Below are 6,647 nucleotides of genomic sequence, written 5' to 3'. Positions count from 1 at the left end.
TCGACACAAGGTGAGTAGTTGTTAGAAAAATTGGTGCAAGTGAGTTTGACCTCGCGGATAATTTTCAAGGTCACTCGAAGGTCGAGACAAGTTAAATAGATCGTAGAAAATAAGTGCAAGTGAATATGACCTCGCGGATAATTTTCAAGGTCACTAGAAGGTCGAGACAAGTTAAGTAGATCGTAGAAAATAAGTGCAAGTGAATATGACCTCGCGGATAATTTTCAAGGTCACTAGAAGGTCGAGACAAGTTAAGTAGATCGTAGAAAAATTGGTACAAGTGAGTTTGACCTCGCGGATAATTTTCAAGGTCACTAGAAGGTCGACACAAGATGAGTAGTTGTTAGAAAAATTGGTGCAAGTGAGCTTGACCTCGCAGAAAATTTTCAAGGTCACTCGAAGGTCGAGACAAGTTAAATAGATCGTAGAAAATAAGTGCAAGTGAATATGACCTCGCGGATAATTTTCAAGGTCACTAGAAGGTCGACACAAGGTGAGTAGTTGTTAGAAAAATTGGTGCAAGTAAGTTTGACTTCGCAGGTAATTTTCAAGGTCACTAGAAGGTCGACACAAGGTGAGTAGTTTGTAGAAAAATCGGTGCAAGTGAGTTTGACCTTGCGGATAATGTTCAAGGTCACTAGAAGGTCGAGACGAGGTGAGTAGTTGTTAGAAAAATTGTTGCAAGTGAGTTTGACCTCGCGGATAATTTTCAAGGTCACTACAAGATCGACACAAAATAAGTAGTTCCTAGAAAAATCGGTGCAAGTGAGTTTGACCTTGCGGATAATGTTCAAGGTCACTAGAAGGTCGAGACGAGGTGAGTAGTTGTTAGAAAAATTGTTGCAATTAAGTTTGACCTCGCAGAAAATTTTCAAGGTCACTCGAAGGTCGAGACAAGTTAAGTAGATCGTAGAAAATAAGTGCCAGTGAATATGACCTCGTGGATAATTTTCAAGGTCACTAGAAGGTCGACAAAATGTGAGTAGATGTTAGAAAAATTGATTCAAGGGAGTTTGACCTCGCGGATAATTTTCAAGGTCACTAGAAGGTCGTGACAAGGTAAGTAGATCGCAGAAATTAAGTGCAAGTGAGTTTGACCTCGCAGAAAATTTTCAAGGTCACCCGAAGGTCGAGACAAGTTAAGTAGATCGTAGAAAATAAGTGCAAGTGAATATGACCTCGCGATTAATTTTTAAGGTCACTACAAGGTCGGCACAAGGTAAGTAGTTCCTAGAAAAATTGGTGCAAGTGAGTTTGACCTCGCGGGTAATTTTCAAGGTCACTAGAAGGTCGACACAAGGTGAGTAGTTGTTAGAAAAATTGTCGCAAGTGAGTTTGACCTCGCGGATAATTTTCAAAAATTGGTGAAGAATTATTTACCTTGATTTGGCCTTTAAGTGACCTTGAAAATTATCCGCGAGGTCAAACTCACTTGCACCAATTTTTCTTCGACGCTGTCACCTTGTCTCGACCTTCTAGTGACCTTGAAAATTATCCGCGAGGTCAAACTCACTTGCACCAATTTTTCTTCGACGCTGTCACCTTGTCTCGACCTTCTAGTGACCTTGAAAATTATCCGCGAGGTCAAACTCACTTACACCAATTTTTCTTTGAACCCCTCACCTTGTGTCGACCTTCTAGTGACCTTGAGAATTAACCGCGAGGTCAAACTCACTTGCACTTACTTTCTAAGAGCTACTTACCTTGTGTCGACCTTGTAGTGACCTTGAAAATGATCCACGAGGTTAAACTCACTTGCACCAATTTTTCTTCGACCCTGTCACCTTGTCTCGACCTTCTAGTGACCTTGAGAATTAACCGCGAGGTCAAAATCACTTGCGCCAATTTTTCTTCGACCCTGTCACCTTGTCTCGACCTTCTAGTGACCTTGAAAATTATTCGCGAGGTCAAAATCACTTGCACCAATTTTTCTTCGACCCTGTCACCTTGTATCGACCTTCTTGTGACCTTGAGAATTAACCGCGAGGTAAAAATCACTTGCACCAATTTTTCTTCGATCCTATCACCTTGTCTCGACCTTCTAGTGACCTTGAAAATTATTCGCGAGGACAAACTCACTTGCACCAATTTTTCTTCGACCCTGTCACCTTGTGTCGACCTTCTAGTGACCTTGAAAATTAACCGCGAGGTCAAAATCACTTGCACCAATTTTTCTAATAACTACTCACCTTGTGCCGACCTTGTAGTGACCTTGAAAATTATCCGCGAGGTCAAACTCACTTGCACCAACTTTTCTAACAACTACTTACCTTGTGTCGACCTTCTAGTGACCTTGAAAATTATCCGCAAGGTCAAAATCACTTGCACCAATTTTTCTAACAACTACTCACCTTGTGTCGACCTTGTAGTGACCTTGAAAATTATCCGCGAGGTCAAAATCACTTGCACCAATTTTTCTAACAACTACTCACCTTGTGTCGACCTTGTAGTGACCTTGAAAATTATCCGCGAGGTCAAAATCACTTGCACCAATTTTTCTTCGATTCTATCACCTTGTCTCGACCTTCTAGTGACCTTGAAAATTATCCGCGAGGTCAGACTCACTTGCACCAATTTTTCTTCGATTCTATCACCTTCTCTCGACCTTCTAGTGACCTTGAAAATTATTCGCGAGGTCAAAATCCCTTGCACCAATTTTTCTTCGACCCTGTCACCTTGTTTTGACCTTCTAGTGACCTTGAAAATTAACCGTGAGGTCAGAATCACTTGCACTAATTTTTCTTCGAAACTCGCACCTTGTGTCAACCTTCTAGTGACCTTGAAAATTATCCGCGAGGTCAAGCTCACTTGCACCAATTTTTCTTCGACCCTGTCACCTTGTCTCGACCTTCTAGTGACCTTGAAAATTATCCGCGAGGTCAGACTCACTTGCACCAATTTTTCTAAGAGCTACTTACCTTGTGTCGACCTTGTAGTGACCTTGAAAATTATCCACGAGGTTAAACTCACTTGCACCAGTGTTTCTTGAACCCTCTCACCTTGTGTCGGCCTTCTAGTGACCTTGAAAATTAACCGCGAGGTTAAAATCACTTGCACCAATTTTTCTTCGACCCTGTCGCCTTATGTCGACATTCTAGTGACCTTGAGATATAACAGCGAGGTCAAACTCACTTGCACCAATTTTTCTTTGAACCTGTCACCTTGTCTCGACCTTCTAGTGACCCTGAAGATTATCCGCGAGGTCAAACTCACTTGCATCAATTTTTCTTCGACCCTGTCACCTTGTCTCGACCTTCTAGTGACCTTGAAAATTAACCGCGAGGTCAAAATCACTTACACCAATTTTTCTTCGACCCTGTCACCTTGTCTCGACCTTCTAGTGACCTTGAAAATTATCCGCGAGGTCAAACTCACTTTCACCAATTTTTTTCCGACCCTGTCACCTTGGGTCGACCTTCTAGTGACCTTGAAAATTAACCGCGAGGTCAGACTCACTTGCACCAATTTTTTAAAGATTGGGAAAATTTTACGTGTAAAAACATATAACTACATGGGTAAAAATACGTTTGGAACGAATTTACCAGTATAAAAATACGCCTGGAAAATTTAGAATCTCTCAACAGGTTTTTCCTCATTTTCTCAAAAACTAGTAGGAAAATGGAAATTTTTCATTCAGCATTAGATTCACAATCGAAAATAGAACAAATCATATATAATAACATTTTTCCCTAAATCGAAAAATAAAGAAGTTATGGAGGATTTTCGAGAAAATGAAAAATTGAAGTGCAAAATTGAAAAAAAAATTTAATTTTTTTTGGGCAAATCGATAAATCACTCAAAATGCGTCAAAAAAGTCTTATAAAACTTTTTTGAAAAATGTACCAGAAAAAAGTTATACCCAAAAAGTCTTCGTCAAAAAATCCAAAGGGGTACCCCTGGAAAAATGTTCATGATTTCGGTTTTTATTTTTATTTTGGAAAACTATTAGTCATAGAAAGAAATTGTTAAAACAAAAGTTGTTGCGAATTTCAATACGCATCAGATGCAATAGAAAAATAATTTTTAGGTCTAACAGTTTTCCAGAAAATTGATAAAAACCTCTAAACAGTTTTTCCTAATTTTCTTAAAAACTAGTGGGAAATTGGAAAATTTTCTTTTAGCATTGGATTCACAATTAAAAATAGAACAAATCATATAGAATAATATTTTGTCGTAAATCAAAAAATAAAGAAGTTATAAAAGATTTTCGAAAAATTAAATAATTTTTGTGCAAAAAAATTTTTTTTGAAAAAAAGTTTTTTTTACTAGCTTAAAAAATCCAACGGTTTTGTCTTAGTTTCGTCGTTCTGAATCCAACGAGACTATTCCCAAAGTCGTAGCTCCTTTAATAACTGAGATACAAATTTTCAGTTTCCATATATGTGCACCAAAAACCCAAAGTTTGGAAATCTATATCTCGACTTCTGTCAGTACTAGCTTTAAAAATCTAACGGTTCTCTCTTAGTTTCGTCGTTCTAAATCCAACGCGACTATTCCCAAAGTCGTAGCTCCTTTAATAACCGAGATACAAATTTTCAGTTTCCATATATGTGCACCAAAAACCCAAAGTTTGGAAATCTATATCTCGACTTTTGTCAGTACTAGCTTTAAAAATCCAACGGTTCTCTCTTAGTTTCGTCGTTCTAAATCCAACGAGACTATTCCCAAAGTCGTAGCTCCTTTAATAACCGAGATACAAATTTTCAGTTTCCATATATGTGCTCCAAAAACCCAAAGTTTGGAAATCTATATCTCGACTTCTGTCAGTACTAGCTTTAAAAGTCCAACGGTTCTCTCTTAGTTTTGTCGTTCTGAATCCAACGAGACTATTCCCAAAGTCGTAGCTCCTTTAATAACCGAGATACAAATTTTCAGTTTCCATATATGTGCTCCAAAAACCCAAAGTTTGGAAATCTATATCTCGACCTCTGTCAGTACTAGCTTTAAAAATCCAACGGTTCTCTCTTAGTTTCGTCGTTCTGAATCCAACGAGACTATTCCCAAAGTCGTAGCTCCTTTAATTACCGAGATACAAATTTTCAGTTTCCATATATGTGCTCCAAAAACCCAAAGTTTGGAAACCTATATCTCGACTTCTGTCAGTACTAGCTTTAAAAGTCCAACGGTTCTCTCTTAGTTTCGTCGTTCTAAATCCAACGCGACTATTCCCAAAGTCGTAGCTCCTTTAATAACCGAGATACAAATTTTCAGTTTCCATATATGTGCTCCAAAAACCCAAAGTTTGGAAATCTATATCTCGACTTCTGTCAGTACTAGCTTAAAAAATCCAACGGTTCTGTCTTAGTTTCGTCGTTCTGAATCCAGCGAGACTATTCCCAAAGTCGTAGCTTCTTTAATAACCAAGATACAAATTTTCAGTTTCCATATTTGTGCACCAAAAACCCAAAGTTTGGAAATCTATATCTCGACTTCTGTCAATACCAACTTTAAAAATCCAACGGTTTTGTCTTAGTTTTGTCGTTTTAAATCCAACGCAACTATTCCCAAAGTCGTAGCTCCTTTAGTAACCGAGATACAAATTTTCAGTTTCCATATATGTGCTCCAAAAACCCAAAGTTTGGAAATCTATATCTCGACTTCTGTCAGTAATAGCTTTAAAAATCTAACGGTTTTATCTTAGTTTCGTCGTTCTAAATCCAACGCGACTATTCCCAAAGTCGTAGCTCCTTTAATTACCGAGATACAAATTTTCAGTTTCCATATATGTGCTCCAAAAACCCAAAGTTTGGAAATCTATATCTCGACTTCTGTCAGTACTAGCTTAAAAAATCTAACGGTTCTGTCTTAGTTTCGTCGTTCTGAATCCAACGAGACTATTCCCAAAGTCGTAGCTCCTTAATTAACCGAGATACAAATTTTCAGTTTCCATATATGTGCTCCAAAAACCCAAAGTTTGGAAATCTATATCTCGACTTCTGTCAGTACTAGCTTTAAAAATCCAACGGTTCTCTCTTAGTTTCGTCGTTCTAAATTCAAGGCGACTATTCCCAAAGTCGTAGCTCCTTTAATAACCGAGATACAAATTTTCAGTTTCCATATATGTGCACCAAAAACCCAAAGTTTGGAAATCTATATCTCGACTTCTGTCAGTACTAGCTTTAAAAATCCAACGGTTTTATCTTAGTTTCGTCGTTCTGAATCCAACGAGACTATTCTTAAAGTCGTAGCTCCTTTAATAACCGAGATACAAATTTTCAGTTTCCATATATGTGCACCAAAAACCCAAAGTTTGGAAATCTATATCTCGACTTTTATCAGTACTAGCTATAAAAATCCAACGGTTCTCTCTTAGTTTCGTCGTTCTGAATCCAACGAGACTATTCTTAAAGTCGTAGCTCCTTTAATAACCGAGATACAAATTTTCAGTTTCCATATATGTGCTCCAAAAACCCAAAGTTTGGAAATCTATATCTCGACTTCTGTCAGTACTAGCTTTAAAAATCCAACGGTTCTCTCTTAGTTTCGTCGTTCTAAATTCAAGGCGACTATTCCCAAAGTCGTAGCTCCTTTAATAACCGAGATACAAATTTTCAGTTTCCATATATGTGCACCAAAAACCCAAAGTTTGGAAATCTATATCTCGACTTCTGTCAGTACTAGCTTTAAAAATCCAACGGTTTTATCTT

Source organism: Anthonomus grandis, unplaced genomic scaffold (genome assembly GCF_022605725.1).
Source record: "Anthonomus grandis grandis unplaced genomic scaffold, icAntGran1.3 ctg00000385.1, whole genome shotgun sequence".
Lineage (NCBI taxonomy): Eukaryota > Metazoa > Arthropoda > Insecta > Coleoptera > Curculionidae > Anthonomus > Anthonomus grandis.
This window is presented reverse-complemented; position numbering follows the sequence as displayed.